Here is a 19,255-nt window from a genome sequence, read left to right as displayed (position 1 = left end):
CTCTTCTTCCTCTTTAGATACATCAAACAGGGCGAGAAGGTTAGCCTGGATGTTCGTGACAAAGGAAGAGACCCTGAGGAAATCGGCCTTCCAGAGTACAGCAAAAAGTTTCTTTAATACTTAGTCTACTTAAACAAAATCAAACACAGTGCGGGCACACAGAATGACTCATCCAACAAAAGCAAAAAGTAAAACAAACATAAAATACAATAAAAACCTTGTAAGTAATTATCGTTTGAATGGAGAAGAAAAAAGGTTACTTGCATTTAAACAACTACACGTTTAACCCTTGATTTACGGTACTAGCAGCCTCACCGCCTCTTTGTGGATTTTGGTGTGATCTTTTTTCACCACCACCATCATCGTCGTCGTCGTGATCATCATCATCATCATCATCATCAACATCGTAATTTACATTGTTATTAATTTTTACAAATTTTAATCCTCGGACGTACAAGGAAGGATGGATGCCACCGCCCCCTCCCCCTATAAGCCGTAAGGTTTTTCTGAGTTTTTTCCTAGAGGATAAAACATCAGTATCTGACGCTTTCAGTAGCTGTTCATTCATCCCTCGCACACATTTTGAGACAGGTTTAGTGATGTTTAGTTGCTATGGTTACGAGCTATGACGTCATAAGTAGCAGGTGGTCAAGCCAATTTGGGAGTGAAAATACATGTTTTTTCTACTTCTTTTAACAATGAAAGTAAATCTTGTGGCTTAAATCATGCAAAGTGCTTATTTATGTTTTATTTTTTCATGTGAAGCACAAAAAGTGACCATTTCTCGCGGTTTTAACATGATTTCTATTTCGCGGTAAAATCCAAGATGGCGACCATTGTTGGTGACGTCACAGGCCTCCAGCAGCGCCACCACCCCTAAAATATATCTAATCTTGTTAAGAAGATCAAAGGCTTTCCACTAAAGGTAAAATCGTTTCAAAATACTGCAACATATCAGAAAACTCTGGGGAGGGGTTCCATCCACAACCCCCCTGCCCCTTGTACCCCGGAAGGGGTATGAATTTGCGTGTACATCCGAGGGTTAAGTCATTTGCCTGCAAAAATAAAACAAGAAATAAAGAAATAAATGTCACTTCGCAAGTGTAAATCATTTTCTTCGGCTGAAATGTTTTAAATCAGAGCATTCGCTTCCGGTTACCGTAAAAAATAAAGCGTTTAAGTGCGTCTTGTGAACATACATTTGTAGCTTTTAATACGAATGCTTTTCACGTCACTGAAAGTGATTAAATGATATGAAATGTTGTGACCCGTAGTTCTGTAAAAAAAAGAGAAAAAAATTAATTTAAACAGATAACCAACTCTGAAGTGTAATTCAACTGCTACAAATAACCAGCTGACATATGCTATAATTCGTGTTTGGTGCAACCGTTTAGCAGGTCAAAAGTTCCATAGCATTGTTTTTAGTATCTTTTCAAAGTCTAAAGACGTTAAAGGATCTTTATCCCTTAATTTGCAATCCCAAGGATTAATTCATTTTAGGCGGACTTCGAATTCTCTTCCTCCCTACCCCGTCCCCGTACGTCAGCATAGTGTACAAATTAGACGAAGGACCTGATCTTCAAAACCCCCTCATTCAATTCAAACTTTTAAATAATACGTGAGGTAACTTACCAGAAAAATATTAATGTCTACAACAAACAAAACACTTGAGAGATTTATGAAGTTGCTGCCCCGCTCACACAGTAAACAAAAATCTGACTTTTGACTGTAAATGGTTGAAACAAACTTAATACTAAAATTTTATTTGAGGATCTTTCAGTGCTATGTTAAAGTTAATTTTCCAAGAAAAGAATGTTTACCACCGTTTCTTTACAGGTTTCGTATTGATCATAACCAGGTTACCAGAAAAACTGGTGTTAGTGTCACGTGCGTTGGAATTTACGAGGAAGCTTAAGCAACAACGACGGCGACGGCTACGAAAACGTCACTTAAAAAGTGAATTCGCGCTACTTCAAAGTTTATCGCGCTTATTCTATCTCGTTCAATTTTTTAAATGGTCGCAATGTTTTTTCCCAACTTGAGTTCTCAAATGGGTGATTCAAAGTTCGGTTTTAGTGAACGCGATAATAATAAAAAAAAAAAAAAAAATGGCAAAAAAGACCATGACAGGGAAAAGTTTGGTGTCATAAAGGAAAATTAATTAAAATAAGTAGAATAACAAAAATATACATGAAATGAAATATAAAAGAAAAAGAATCTACTTAAAACACTTCAATATTACAGTCTTTATCAGTTACCAGGTAAATAGGTTAACTAAAATGGAGATAATGTAATTTTTCTTAATTTTTGATACACGTCAAAGCTGTTGTTTTTAGTACGTATCTACCGAGGCTTCCTTCTAAAAAGAGCAAGTTTCCTTTTGTCTAAACTTGTGCATTCTTTTTTCGGGGATAGCGCGAAAACCGCTTCCAAAACAAAAAGGGAAGAGATACCCCCTGATCCCAGGTTACCTTTTGTCCGTCTACGTATTATTGTCGAAAAAACATTTAAATTCGGCTTTAATGAATTCGAAGACAAAACATAGCTAGTATCGGAGCAGTTTAAGGCCTGGAAAGGAGACAGAGTTTTGATTCAGTTACCTGTTGTTTAAAAGGTGCCAAAAATATGAATGACCAGCCCAAAGTTTACTTATGTCTGGTATCTTTACACTTATTCTTACCTAAGAATCAGTTGAGGAATGTGGAAAGTCTTTCTTTGACTGGTAGTTGTCATTAAGACAAACCAAAGGTTGTCCTAATGGGTCTTTCAAACTAATTTCGTGGGACCAATATTTGATATCATAGATAACTGAGGTAAGAATTTTACTTTTTTCTAGTCTCGTCACTTTGTAGGTTACCATACATCGAGGTACAGTACTTGAGTTGTATTAAGGGTACTAAATGTCAAAAGGGAAGGCCGCTTTTATCTCTGATATACTGTTTTTGGACGACCTATGTCTACTTTCGTTCTCCTTATAATAATAATGATAATAGTAGGTTTTTATGGCGCATTTAAGGAATTCTCAATGCGCTTACAATAGAAAAAAAGGTCTAAATGAAACTATATATATTAATTATTCCTAAAAAGAAAAGTTTTGAAACGTTTCTTAAAATTAGAAACAGATTGAAGGTTTTTGATATGTTCTGGTAGACCGTTCCAGATTTTCGGTGCACAATTTGAAAATGAGCGGTGTCCATAAGCCACGGTATTAACATAAGGAACTTGTAAAAGCAATCTATTAGATGAGCGGAGAAAACGAGCCGGTTGGTATTTGAGAAGGAGTGAAGACAAATAGTAAGGAGCTAAATCCTATTTTCTTATCTTAGCAGTTTCAAAGTCAATTTTATCTTTCGTAGCGCGTGCGTACTACACAATGTACCCATAACTAAAAACAAAACATCACTGTTCAGAGTACTTATTTAGGTACTGTGACTGAATTATTTGTGAAAATCAGTCCAGTGATATCCAAGAACTTCAATTTGAGCGAGTAAAAACCATGCATGAATTCTTCTTGTTGAGCGTTATATTCTTCATTAATTAAGGAGGTATTGTCCTTGGCAAAAAAGGACGAAAATAGCCTATTCTTAGAATTTATGTTTAACCCCGGGAATCTGAATAGAAACTTGATGCAAAGATTTTGTTTAGTCTTGCTGTTTACGTTGACAAACCAGTATCCCATGGATGAGGTGAAAAGCATCAAAATCTGCTAAAAAAAAAACTAATAAAAAACATCAGACTGGCTGACGAAAATCTTTTTTCCTGAAGAAGGTCACATTTACATAAATAAAAAAACAATACATTTGACAGCCATTGAACTGATTAATTACTTGTGCTCGCTTGCATGGTCTCCTAGATTAATACATCCAGTTGAAGCTGTATTTTTTCTTTTTTGTCTTTAAAAAACTGCACAATAAGGACATTTAATTGGCTTAACATCCAAGTTTAGATGTAATATGAGTACGATGATGATGTGTTCCAATTTCATTACATTTTTTGCAAAGTCGGGCAATTAGAAATAACATTACTGAAAGATAACAATTTTCCATACATGGCTATCAGTTGAGCTAAATTTGAAAAACTTCTGGAAAGTAAATCCTTTTCAAGAGCTGTTTCTTTTATCCTGAAGCATTAGCCAGTAGGTGATTTATATGATTAAATCGTACTTGAGACAATTCTACATTGTTCGAAAACACAATGCCAACTAAGAAATCTCGACTATTGTTTGCAACTTGTAAACGGAAAATCATACATAGAACTGAGTAGCTTCATTCATTTTATTAACAAAGCTGGTGATTTTCTTAACATACTTTCATGACAACTCAATAAAAAAAATCTTTCCATAGGAATGAATCGCAGCATTTTATTCCTGCTCTTTGGAATCACATTTATTCACCTTTGCGTATACAGAACCGCTACTTCCCAGAGGGTAACAGCAGGTAAGGAAAATTGAATTGCGGTATAGTAATGCTGACCTAATCCTTTCGTGTAGTTCTTCCGCGCCCAGTTTAGTCTACTTCCGGCAACCACAGCACTCTGCTCCATTCCCCGTCTCCCCTTTCGCAGACGTTTGTTTTATTTATTTATCTTTTTATTGCAATCAGGTAGTTACAGACCGAAAATTATATCGACACAATACCCTGAAGGTTGCTTGCAAGTGGACACAAACGATATCTGGCTTAGTTGACACTAACAATAAAGATCTTACAAGTTTACACTAACAATACTAGCTTACAAGATGACACTAACAGAGACTCGCAGAAGTAAGTTAATTAATATACTTAACAGCAATTTTCTCTGGAGCACTAGAAAACCAATATTCCTTACATTAACCGACAATGGACTGTTTCGTTATCATTATAAATCGTTTTTAAGAAAATCACGAGCAATAGCATACAGCATGGGCCTGCGCAAATCCCAGATCAGGAAATTCCTGCAGACATGCCTTTGGTAAACTTTCAGGTCACTATCTCCCGGAAGCTGCATCTGATGTCAAAGGAGTAAAAAGACAATTTTTAAAGCAAAATATCCCAGCTAAAAGATCTTCATCGCAAGGTATGATGTCTAACGACAAAATGAACATATATTTATTATGAACTCGGCTCTTCAGTATTTAATGTACACTGTACAGTGTCGAATGAGAAAAATAATATGCCTTATCTAGAAGATTGATTCGAATTACATACACTTTACTAATTTTGAGAGATGGGAGAAAAAAAAACGCATCAAAAGTCAGTTACGCGCCATTTTCCCCAATCATTTCAGCCAAAACCACGATATACTGCGGTATCAAGAAAAGACGAAAGGATGCAAATCTAAAACAAAAGTTTCCTTTTTTTCTAAGGACACACCATAAAAAAACTCAAGAAATCATTAAATATTTTTAAATCTATTAATTTAATTGTTGTTCACACTGTAGCTTATCATAGTCTGTACACAGACGTTGTTTCATTTTTCTTTTCGTTCTTTTCGAAAACATCGGAGAGCGCGAGAAAGAACATCCCCGCGCAATTTTGTAATCACGCGCTAGAGGGACTTTGAAAAGAAAAGAAAGGTCTGGGAACAGGCCAAGCTAATCACAGATGGGACCTTTGTTATAATAGAAAAAAAAATGTCTTTGCATACGAGTAGGCCCAGGTTCCTATCATAAATGTTCTTCTTTTCCTTTTTCTTCTCTATTTTTTTTTCTTTCCGCTTGCTGATAGTATGCACTACTCAAGTGGACCTTGGATTTTTAGTTGACTCCTCGGGGAGCGTAGGGCAAGCGAACTTTCAGAAGTGTCTGGATTTTATCATAGCACTCACAAGAGCATTCACCATTTCTCCTACGGATACCAGAGTGGGAGTGGTCGAGTTTTCCCACCAGGCATTCCCTTTGTTTACCTTCAATGACTATGCAACAAGGGCGGAACTCGAAGCAGCTATTAGCAATATCAAATTCATAGGTTCTAACACGGCAACTGGTCAGGGACTTAAAGCGACTGAGGAACTGTTTAAGGACAACAGAACAGGTGTTCCTCGAATACTCATTGTTATGACTGATGGACAAGCAAATAGAGGAGAAGACTTAACTACACCTTCGCAGGAACTGAGGGATGCAGGAGTAATTATCATCTCTGTTGGTTTAGGGCACAACTATAATAAGAATGAACTAAATACAATGGCTTCAAAGCCAGAGGCAGAGCACGTGTACGAAGCTGAATTTTCCAAAATGGGAGACATAGTTAATAGCATAAAGTCACGAATGTGCGAGGGTAAGATATGCTGATTTCTTTTTGTTCAAGGATTGAACTGAAATGTTACCTCTATTACGTTATGAAGTACAAAAAACGCGCAATCCTTACTCACAGAAGCCATGATCGGGGTAAGAGACCGTAGCTGCATACCTTTCCCAATAATGGGGTTGGTTCCATCGAAATTAATAAATGTGCTTTTTTTAGCACAAATTGTGTCATCTCGCGTGACACGCGCGCGCACTTTTTACTAGAACTCAGCGCAAAGGATAAACTAACAAAAACCTCCGCAGGAGATGAATAAATTTTATTTCTGGCATCATTTCTTGCCTCTTCTGAATTTAAAGCAAGACCTTGAGCAGAACTTCTTGGACAATAAATTCATTTTCTCTTGCAGTATCTCTAAATGTGATTCTGCTTACGTTAATCACCGTGGTGAAAGTGCTTTTTTTGAGATCCTGTGAGGAAGAGATGTCTGATCGGAAATGACGTGCGATAAATATCCCCTGGGACGAAACAAACAAACACAAACTTTCCCTACGTTAAGTTACCTAAGCGTGTTTGTCTCTTTGCTCGTAAACTGTTTTTTTTTTAAATAATACAAGGAGCTATGTTTATATTTGCATACACAAACAGAATTTTAATGAACATTAAGTTTCTAAAAGTTATAGGCTATTGTATATTAAAGTTTTTAAAGCTATTTTTGTCAAGGGGCCCGTTATGATCTTAGTTGGTATAATTTGCATGCAAAACAAGTTGGCCAGGATGAGTGCTAACCTGTTTTTTTGTTATATAAAAATTATATTTTTTTTCTTTTCGTTTTCAGTTTGATTTTGCTTTTAACCATATTTTCCCCTTTGCTTGTTTCCTTTTATTCTTACTGCTGGTTAATTACAACGAGGGTTTTGGCGAAAAACGGATATATGGTAATATTGAGTATATAGCATTGGCTCATTATACCATTGTGTATGTATTACCTATCGAGAAAAATTGTATGAAGTGCTTGTAAAGTTCAGAGAGCACTTATATAAAGTCGCAAAACGATCGCCCATCTCCTAAGATTCCACACGAGAGATTCGCGCAAATTCGCAGCTTCCTGTGCGAGTTTGTGAAGTTGAGGGTGGCACAGCTTGTTGTAAAAATAGCACATTTGGCTATTTTAACGGAACCGCGTGGACACCGCGCTTACGGTCTCCTACCCCGACATGTTATGGATCCAGTTACTAGCGCTGAAGGCCAAAACATCTTAGCAGACGTACTTATTATAGTTTAGTAGTCTTACAAAACTACTTTTGAAACAAGTAGACGATTTTCAGTTATCATTTATTTTGACTTTTTTTTCAGCTGCAAAGACCGCTGTTGACACTGGAAGAAGTAAGTAGTTATTTACTTTAATAATGATGGATAGAAAGGAAAAGTGGGGATAAGCCACATGAAACAAATTATAATCAATATGCGTCTGCAGGTACATCCGACGCCAAGTTATCGAAATATCGCTGGCGAAAACATGACCTGCGCGTCCGTTACGCAAAAATATGAAGTTCTTCATTTCCAGCAAAGTCGTGGAAAAACAGCTGCGTTAAGTACCTTGAGATGAAAGAAGCTACAGCCGTTTATTTTATCAGTGGTAATTTTTGTTGTTCACTTTGAATGAATATCATTGGCGTAGATGCCTCAACTAAGCAAAGCTGGTAAATAGTTCAGAAGACGCAGATTTAACATGGAGGATATTTGTTATTATTATTTAAAGAACCTTTTGGGAATAAATTCTGGTTAAGAGCGACGAAATCATTTACGTAAACGATCTTCCCGATGTCTCTAGCCTGACCCAATCTTTGCTGTTTGCTGATGATACAAATATATTTTATTCCCATAGGAATAACAACCACCTCGCTTTCATTGCTAACAAATAGTTACTTATTTGGCTTAAAGCAAATAGGTTATCTCTCAAAAACGAAAACGAACTTAATGATTTTTCATCCGAGGCAAAAGAAAATTAATGTTAATGTTCCTCCTGTTAAAAAAAAAAAAAAAACATTATAAAAAAAATTATAATCAAGCAAGTCGTGGAAAATAAATTCTTAGGTGTCATCATTGCTCAGCACCTTTCCTGGAAATCTCATATTATCCTTATTTCTAAAAAGATTTAGAAAACTGTGGGGATTATTGCAAAAGCTCGCTTTTATCTATCATCCAAATCATTGCTGACCTTAAATTACTCTCCAGTATATCCCTGCCTAACATACTGTAATGCCACCTGGGCCAACAATCTGGAATTCTTTGCCAATTATACACTAACCAGTTCCTCTTCCATATTTCTTTTTAAAAAAAAAATCTGAAAAATTATCTCATTGATAGTCGTTCTGTCGCTTAGTTTATGTTTTCTGCACACTCTGCTATCAAGTAAGCCTTTGTAATATAGTTTAAGGAAACCTATTAATAAAAGATCCCAGCTACCTTAGGCTTCCTTGTCACAACAACTTATATTTTAATTAACACCTCTTGTCCTCCCCACGTTATATTTTTATGAAATGTAAGTGACTAACAAACAAATAAATGAAATGAAATGAAAGACCAGGACGAAAATAACGAACGATCCAAGCACTCTTTCGTCTAGTGCAGTTTCTTCATTCATAGGAACTAATTAGTCAAAATTTGGCTTTGAAAATTACGCCATTTCGCCGAATTACTGACAACCACCGTTTTTTGGATCACAAATTATGCTACCACAAATTATGCTGAATCGTGATGCAGAGAAAAATGAAAAACGCTGGATAAAAACTCTTGTTAGGATTAACTGAAAAATTTGTAAGAATTTTCTCCGTAAAACCTGAGATCGCAAAGCAGTTCGTTAGTTGAGCAGCATAATAAATCAAGTACGGACAGGATACACTGAATGCGCCACCACAGACGACGGACTCTTGTGTACAACCAGGAAACTTGGAGAACGAGTCGAGGCTAATTCTCTTAACTGCTCTAAAATATGCTACGTAGCAAAAGAAAAAAATCCCATACAATTTAACGTCTTCCAAGATGACACCATCAAAGACATCAACAGAAGTAGAGAGGACTGATACCTTATAATGGGATCAAAACACAACTTGAAAGGCCTACAAAGATGCCATTACCGGTATGGGATGGGGGTCGCGGATCTTATTATACTTGAATAGATAAGGTCAAACATTGGAGGAGGAAATATGGTTAGGATGAAAATGAACAGTTCGAGAGGTTTCGACATGCACTGACAATAAAAGGATCATCGCAAACTGACCAGTTAACTTGAAAAAAAACCTGTGAAACCAATGACAGCGCATGGAACATCTTAGATAACGAGTTCGCAGTTAGACGATAACTTTGGATCTGATTGCTATCTAAAAATTGCCATTCTTAAACCAGTCAAACTAGATTCAAAGCTCTTAACACACTTCGCCTCTACAATAGCTTGTAAACGATATGGAAGAAACGTGTTAACGGGTGGTGTTTTCTGCTAGAGTTCTCACAAGAACAGATTCTCTCGTCCCAGCTCTTGCCCAAACTCGATCAACACAACTATTCAGAATTTGGCAGAGAGATAGAAAGCGAAGGGAGAGAAGAAACCGTTCGCAACTTCATCGCCTGGTTACAGGAAACAACACTGCTAATAAGGAAGGAAATGACAATGAAACATATCCACAACAACAACAACAACAACAACAAAGTTTATTCGTATTACCATTTACATAGATGGTGTTGCAGAGGGGAAAAAAAACAATACTAAAATAGCTTAATAACTAAACGAAACGAAAAGTAAGTCCCCCCAGAAAAAAAACATTTTTAGTAAATAAAAGTAAGGTAGGGTGCATTAGGATTAATTACTGGTACAATTGTGGTAACAAAGTCATCACAATGATAAGCAGAAGATTATCAGGAACAATGTTTTACGAAGTCTTAATTTTTTTTCTCTGGAATCCTTAAAACATGAAATAACCTGGTCTGCATAGTGGGAGACTGTTAAGCAACATTGGTCATGTCGCAAGAGTCTCAGAGAGCATAACACACTTGCAATAACAAGATGGCTCAGAGGCAGAAAAAACACCTCCGTTCGCTCGTAATAGGTAACGAAAAGACTGGTAGAACGAGCACAAGTAGTTTAAATCCAAACCTCAGTTCCAAGGGCCCCCACCTACATCACACGCTAACATCCGGGAAAAGCTGTATTCCAGAAAAGCAAGTTTGAAACTTGTAACAAGGCTGTGCTCTGTACAAAATGCACAAAAATGACAATCAGACATTTTCTCCAATAACTCATTGGCCTTAAGTAGAGTGAAATACCGCCTTAGCTACAGATTTCGCTTTCCTTAACGACAGCTTCACACTAGTCATGTAACAACTCGGAGGGGAGTCAAGCCCTCGACACTGCGAATAAAGATGTGAAGCACTCTATAGCGATACACTCTTTCTTTACAGTCGAACTTAGAAAAACGTGATCATAAACACCTGAAATACTTTTGAAATTTTTACTGATTGTGTCCTGGCAAATCACAGCAATTAGATCAATAATTGCTTACAACACAAATATATGCACGGTCTTTTAAGGTTCACTGTATCTACATTCAAGCCCCCTGTAATGTTCCTCTTAAACTATAACATGAATGTTTTGTTAAAATTCACCGTAAACATGAAGAATATTAATCAACACATTTTTATTTCTTTGCTATAGCTGGACCTATTAACAAAGGTAGGCACAACTATCGACTCGGTTCTTCAGTCCTTAATGTACACTGCTCTACCGTGTCCAATGATGAAAATAATATGGCTTATCTAGAAGAATGATCCGAATTATATATCTAGCCGAATTTAAGAAAATCGCACCAGCTGGCAACTCTAAGCCACACAGCTTAACTTAACTGAAATCAACTAAATTTTATTGTAAAGAAACTCAGCTCTTACCCAAAAGCCTTCTATGGTGACTCTCTTCTTGGTTCCTGATTAGCAAAGGAATATTCAAGTCTATCAAAAAGACACTCTCAACTTGGCCATCTCTAGCTGCTCTAAGGCTCTACATGACATAGGCAGCTTGAGACTTCAGCTGGCCATAAGCAGAGAATTCAAGGCCACATCAACCCTCCCCCCGCCCCCCTCCCTCTTCCACCTGACACGGCCTCGCAGCTGAGCACATGGGTGAGGGGAATCCTTTCAATGGCTATCGGTCTTAAAGCAGACACATGATCAGTGAACTGATTCCATTAGACTGACACCCCTTCCCAACCCCTTGGCAAGTTAGCTCAGGGACTGAGCATGACGATGACACCAACCAAGACAGCAAGCCCCCTATGAAATTATCACCACAGTCACCAGGTTTCTGTCCGAATATTCTGGGCTTTTGGGGGGCGCGTTTTAAAAAAAAATCGGCTAGATACACTTTAAGAGATGGGAGATAAAACGCGTCAATAGCCAGTCACGCGCCATTTTACCATTCCGAAACAATTCAGCCAAAACATGGTATTCTTCGGTTTCACGAATTGACGAAAGAATACAAATCTAAAACGACTTTTTTTTTTTTTTTCTGGGCATACTCTATAAAAAAAGTCAAGAAATCATTAGACGTTTTGAATCTACTAAATCAATTGTTGATCGCATTGTAGCTAATCACAGATGGGACCTTTGCTATAATAAAAATAATTGCTATTATATTCTTCATTTCCCTTTTTTTTTTCTTTCCGGTTGCCGATAGTATGCACTACTCAAGTGGACCTTGGATTTTTAGTTGACTCCTCGGGGAGCGTAGGGCAAGCGAACTTTCAGAAGTGTCTGGATTTTATCATAGCACTCACAAGAGCATTCACCATTTCTCCTACGGATACCAGAGTGGGAGTGGTCGAGTTTTCCCACCAGGCATTCCCTTTGTTTACCTTCAATGACTATGCAACAAGGGCGGAACTCGAAGCAGCTATTAGCAATATCAAATTCATAGGTTCTAACACGGCAACTGGTCAGGGACTTAAAGCGACTGAAGAACTGTTTAAGGACAACAGAACAGGTGTTCCTCGAATACTCATTGTTATGACTGATGGACAAGCAAATAGAGGAGAAGACTTAACTACACCTTCGCAGGAACTGAGAGATGCAGGAGTAATTATCATCTCTGTTGGTTTAGGGCACAACTATAATAAAAATGAACTAAATACAATGGCTTCAAAGCCAGAGGCAGAGCACGTGTACGAAGCTGAATTTTCCAAAATGGGAGACATAGTTAATAGCATAAAGTCACGAATGTGCGAGGGTAAGATATGCTGATTTCTTTTTGTTCAAGGATTGAACTGAAATGTTACCTCTATTACGTTATGAAGTACAAAAAACGCGCAATCCTTACTCACAGAAGCCATGATCGGGGTAAGAGACCGTAGCTGCATACCTTTCCCAATAATGGGGTTGGTTCCATCGAAATTAATAAATGTGCTTTTTTTAGCACAAATTGTGTCATCTCGCGTGACACGCGCGCGCACTTTTTACTAGAACTCAGCGCAAAGGATAAACTAACAAAAACCTCCGCAGGAGATGAATAAATTTTATTTCTGGCATCATTTCTTGCCTCTTCTGAATTTAAAGCAAGACCTTGAGCAGAACTTCTTGGACAATAAATTCATTTTCTCTTGCAGTATCTCTAAATGTGATTCTGCTTACGTTAATCACCGTGGTGAAAGTGCTTTTTTTGAGATCCTGTGAGGAAGAGATGTCTGATCGGAAATGACGTGCGATAAATATCCCGTGGGACGAAACAAACAAACACAAACTTTCCCTACGTTAAGTTACCTAAGCGTGTTTGTCTCTTTGCTCGTAAACTGTTTTTTTTTTAAATAATGCAAGGAGCTATGTTTATATTTGCATACACAAACAGAATTTTAATGAACATTAAGTTTCTAAAAGTTATAGGCTATTGCATATTAAAGTTTTTAAAGCTATTTTTGTCAAGGGGCCCGTTATGATCTTAGTTGGTATAATTTGCATGCAAAACAAGTTGGCCAGGATGAGTGCTAACCTGTTTTTTTGTTACATAAAAATTATATATTTTTTTTCTTTTCGTTTTCAGTTTGATGTTGCTTTTAACCATATTTTCCTCTTTGCTTGTTTCCTTTTATTCTTACTGCTGGTTAATTACAACGAGGGTTTTGGCGAAAAACGGATATATGGTAATATTGAGTATATAGCATTGGCTCATTATACCATTGTGTATGTATTACCTATCGAGAAAAATTGTTTGAAGTACTTGGAAAGTTCAGAGAGCACTTATATAAAGTCGCAAAACGATCGCCCATCTCCTAAGATTCCACACGAGAGATTCGCGCAAATTCGCAGCTTCCTGTGCGAGTTTGTGAAGTTGAGGGTGGCACAGCTTGTTGTAAAAATAGCACATTTGGCTATTTTAACGGAACCGCGTGGACACCGCGCTTATGGTCTCCTACCCCGATTATGGATCTAGTTACTAGCGCTGAAGGCCAAAACATCTTAGCAGACGTACTTATTATAGTTTAGTAGTCTTACAAAACTACTTTTGAAATAAGTAGACGATTTTCAGTTATCATTTATTTTGACTTTTTTTTCAGCTGCAAAGACCGCTGTTGACACTGGAAGAAGTAAGTAGTTGTTTACTTTAATAATGATGGATAGAAAGGAAAAGTGGGGATAAGCCACATGAAACAAATTATAATCAATATGCGTCTGCAGGTACATCCGACGCCAAGTTATAGAAATTCGCTGGCGAAAACATGACCTGCGCGTCCTTTACGCAAAAATATGAAGTTCTTCATTTCCAGCAAAATTGTGGAAAAACAGCTGCGTTAAGTACCTTGAGATGAAAGAAGCTACAGCCGTTCATTTTATCAGTGGTAATTTTTGTTGTTCACTTTGAATGAATATCATTGGCGTGGATGCCTCAACTAAGCAAAGCTGGTAAATAGTTCAGAAGACGCAGATTTAACATGGAGGATATTTGTTATTATTTTTAAAGAGCCTTTTGGGAATAAATTCTGGTTAAGAGCGACGAAATCAGTTACGTAAACGATCTTCCCAATGTCTCTAGCCTGACTCAATCTTTGCTGTTTGCTGATGATACAAATATATTTTATTCCCATAGGAATAACAACCACCTCGTTTTCATTGCTAACAATGAACGCGCAAAATAGTTACTTATTTGTCTTAAAGCAAATAGGTTATCTCTCAATTTGACGAAAACGAAATTAATGATTTTTCATGCAAGGCAAAAGAAAATTAATGTTAATATTCCTCCTGTTAAAAGAAGAAAAAAACATTATAAAAAAATTATAATCAAGCAAGTCGTGGAAATCTGGAATTCTTTCCCAATGGTACACTAACCAGTTCCTCTTCCATATTTGTTTTTTTAAAAAAAATCTGAAAAATTATCTCATTGAAAGTCGTTCTGTCGCTTAAGTTTTATGTTTTCTGCACACTCTGCTATCAAGTAAGCCTTTGTAAAATAGCTTAAGGAAGCATATAAGATCCCAGCTTCCTTAGGCTTCCTTGTCACAACAACTTATATTTTAATTAAAACCTCTTGTAACGTTTTATTTTATGCAATGTAAGTGACTAAAAAACAAATATTAATGAAAAAGACGAAAATAACAGACGATCCAAGCACTCTCTCGTCTAGTGCAGTTTCTTCATTCATAGGAACTAATTAGTCAAAATTTGGCATTGAAAATTACGTCATTTCGCCGAATTACTGACAACCACCGTTTTTTTGGACCACAAGTAATATTACCACAAATTATGCTCAATCGTGATGCAGAGTAAAATGAAAAACGCTGTAATAAAAACTCTTGTTAGGATTAATCGAAAAATTTGTAAGAATTTTTTACCGTAAAACCTGAGATCTCAAAGCAGTTCGTTAGTTGAGCAGCATAATAAATCAAGTACGGACAGGATACACTGAATGCGCCACCACAGATGACGGACTCTTGTGTACAACCAGGAAACTTGGAGAACGAGTCGAGGCTAATTCTCTTAACTGCTCTAAAATATGCTGCGTAGCAAAAGAAAAAAATCCCATAAAATTTAACGTCTTCCAAGATGACATCATCAAACACACCAACAGAAGTAGAAGGACTGATACCTTATAATGGGACCAAAACACAACTTGAAAGGCCCACAAAGATGCCATTACCAGTATGGGATGGAGGTCGCAGATCTTATTATACTTGAATAGAAGAGTTCAAACATTGGAGGAGGAAATATGGTTAGGATGAAAATGAACAGTTCGAGAGGTTTCGACATGCACTGACAAGAAAAGTATCATCGCAAACTGACCAGTTAAAAAACACCCTGTGAAACCAATGACAGCGCATGGAACATCTTAAATAACGAGTTCGCAGTTAGACGTTAACTTGGATCTGATTGCTATCTAAAAATTGCCATTCTTAAACCAGTCAAACTAGATTCAAAGCTCTTAACACACTTCGCCTCTACAATAGCTTGTAAACGATATGGAAGAAACGTGTTAACAGGTGGTGTTTTCTGCTAGAGTCCTCACCAGAACAGATTCTCTCGTCCCAGCTCTTGTCTATACTCGATTAACAAAAAAATTCAGAATTTGGCAGAGAAATGGAAAGGGACGAAAGGGGAGAAGAAACCGTTCGCAACTTCATCGCCTGGTTACAGAAAACAACACTGCTAATAGGAAAGGAAATGACAATGAAACATATCCACAACAATGCAGAGGAAAAATAAAATAAAACTAAAATAGGTTAATAACTAAACGAAACGAAAAGAAAGTCCCCCTATAAAAACATTTTTAGTAAATAAAGTAAAAGTAGGGTGTATTAGGATAAATTATAGTACAATTGTGGTTACAAAGTCATCACAATGATAAGCAGAAGATAATCAGGAAGAATGTATTACGAAGTCTTAAGTCTTTTTCTCTGGAATGGTTAAAAACATGAGATAACCTGGTCTACATAGTGGGAGACTGTTAAGCAACATTGGTCATGTCGCAAGTGTCTCAGAGAGCATAACACACTTGCAATAACAAGATGGCTCAGAGGCAGAAAAAACTCCTCCGTTCGCTCGTAATAGGTAACGAAAAGACTGGTAGAACGAGCACAAGGGCCCCCACCTACATCACACGCTTTTCTGTATTCCAGAAAAGCAAGTTTGAAACTTGTAACAAGGCTGTGCTCTGTACAAAATGCACAAAAATGACAATCAGACATTTTCTCCAATAACTCATTGGCCTAAAGTAGAGTGAAATACCGCCTTAGCTACAGAATTCGTTTCCCTTAACGACAGCTTCACACTAGTCATGTAACAACTCGGAGGGGAGTCAAGCCCTCGACACAGCGAATAAAGATGTGAAGCACTCTATGCGATACACTCTTTCTTTACAGTCGAACTTAGCAAAACGTGATCATGAACACCTGAAATACTTTACCGATTGTGTCCTGGCAAGTCACAACAATTAGATCAATAATTGCTTACAACACAAATACATGCACGGTCTTTTAAGGTTCACTGTATCTACATTCAAGCTCCCTGTAATGTTCCTCTAAAAATATAACGTGAATGTTTTATTAGAATTCACCGTAAACATGAAGAATATTAATCAACATATTTTTATGAAGAGGCAAGCATTACTAGTTCATGTGGAAATTATAATGTTCTGACCAATTCTAGAAGTACGTGACTTGCAGATTAAGTATAGAAAATACGGCTAACGGCTAACAAGGATATTGTCTGTTTTATTTCTTTGCTGTAGCTGGACCTATTAACAAACGTAGGCACAACTATCGACTCGGTTCTTCAGTCCTTAATGTACACTGCTTTACCGTGTCGAATGATGAAAATAATATTGCTTATCTAGAAGAATGATCCGAATTATATATCTAGCCGAATTTAAGAAAATAGCACCATCTGGCAACGCTAAGCCACACAGCCTAAATTAACTGAAATCAAGTAAATATGGTAAAGAAACTCAGCTCTTACCTTCTATGGTGACTCTCTTCTTGGTTCCTGATTAGCAAAGGAATATTCAAGTCTATCAAAAAGACACTCCCAACTTGGCCATCTCTAGCTGCTCTAAGGCTCTACATGACATAGGCAGCTTGAGACTTCAGCTGGCCATAAGCAGAGAATTCAAGGCCACATCAACCCTCCCCCCCGCCCCCCTCCCTCTTCCACCTGACACGGCCTCGCAGCTGAGCACATGGGTGAGGGGAATCCTTTGAATGGCTATCGGTCTTAACGCAGACACATGATCGGTGAACTTATTCCATTAGAGAGACTAACTGACCACACTGCGCCTTCGCAGTACCCTCCTCGCCCAGGGATTTAGATGGACACCCCTTCCCAACCCCTTGGCAAGTTAGCTCAGGGACTGAGCTTGACGATGACACCAACCAGGACAGCAAGCCCCCTATGGAAATTATCACCACAGTCACCAGGTTTCTGTGCGAATATTCTGGGCTTTTGGGGGGCGCTTTTTAAAAAAATCGGCTAAATACACTTTAAGAGATGGGAGATAAAACGCGTCAATAGCCAGTCACGCGCCATTTTACCATTCCGAAACATTTCAGCCAAAACATACTTGGTATTCTTCGGTTTCACGAATTGACGAAAGAATACAAATCTAAAACGACTTTTTTTTTTTTTTTTCTGGGGATACACTATAAAAAAAGTCAAGAAATCATTAGACGTTTTGAATCTACTAAATCAATTGTTGATCGCATTGTAGCTAATCACAGATGGGACCTTTGCTATAATAAAAATAATTGTTATTATATTCTTCATTTCCCTTTTTTTTTTCTTTCCGGTTGCTGATAGTATGCACTACTCAAGTGGACCTTGGATTTTTAGTTGACTCCTCGGGGAGCGTAGGGCAAGCGAACTTTCAGAAGTGTCTGGATTTTGTCATAGAACTCACAAGAGCATTCACCATTTCTCCTACGGATACCAGAGTGGGAGTGGTCGAGTTTTCCCACCAGGCATTCCCTTTGTTTACCTTCAATGACTATGCAACAAAGGCGGAACTCGAAGCAGCTATTAGCAATATCAAATTCATAGGTTCTAACACGGCAACTGGTCAGGGACTTAAAGCGACTGAAGAACTATTTAAGGACAGCAGAACAGGTGTTCCTCGAATACTCATTGTTATGACTGATGGACAAGCAAATAGAGGAGAAGACTTAACTACACCTTCGCAGGAACTGAGAGATGCAGGAGTAATTATCATCTCTGTTGGTTTAGGGCACAACTATAATAAGGATGAACTTAATACAATGGCTTCAAAGCCAGAGGCAGAGCACGTGTACGAAGCTGAATTTTCCAAAATGGGAGACATAGTTAATAGCATAAAGTCACGAATGTGCAAGGGTAAGATATGCTAATTACTTTTTGTTCAAGGATTGAACTGAAATGTTACCTCTATAGAGTACCAAAGTGATGACGTCATAAAAATGAAATTTGTGAAATTATGGGATTTGTTAAGATATTCTGAAAGAACAACGTCAAAGACACCTACTCGCCAAAAATTAGCAATTCGGGGCAAATTGTCCCTGAGATATTAGCCCAGTTATGCTGTGACGACCCCATACATATCCTTCTAAATTTGGCTTGGTTCATAAGATTAGGAACCAGGTAAGATTTAGAAGGATTTGTATGGAGTCATCGGAGCATAACTGGGTTAATATCTCAGAGACAATCTGCCCCAAATTGCTAATTTTTGGCGAGTAGGCGTCTTGGACGTTTTTCTTTCGGAATATCTTAACAAATCCCATAATTTCACAAATTTCATTTTCTATGACGTCACACTTCGGTACTCTATTACGTTATGAAGTACAAAAAACGCGCAATCCTTACTCACAGGAGCCATGATCGGGGTAAAAGACCGTAGCTGCATATCTTTTCCAGTAATGGGGTTGGTTCCATCGAAAGTGCTAATAAATGTTTGTGTTTGTGTGTGTGTGTTTTTTTTTTTTTTGCACAAATTGTGTGACACGCGAGCACTTTTTGGGAGGACGCCGCGCAAAGAATAAACA

Source organism: Porites lutea, chromosome 1 (genome assembly GCF_958299795.1).
Source record: "Porites lutea chromosome 1, jaPorLute2.1, whole genome shotgun sequence".
In the NCBI taxonomy this organism is placed as follows: domain Eukaryota; kingdom Metazoa; phylum Cnidaria; class Anthozoa; order Scleractinia; family Poritidae; genus Porites; species Porites lutea.
The sequence above is the reverse complement of the archived record's forward strand: the minus strand, read 5'-3'. Positions refer to the sequence as shown.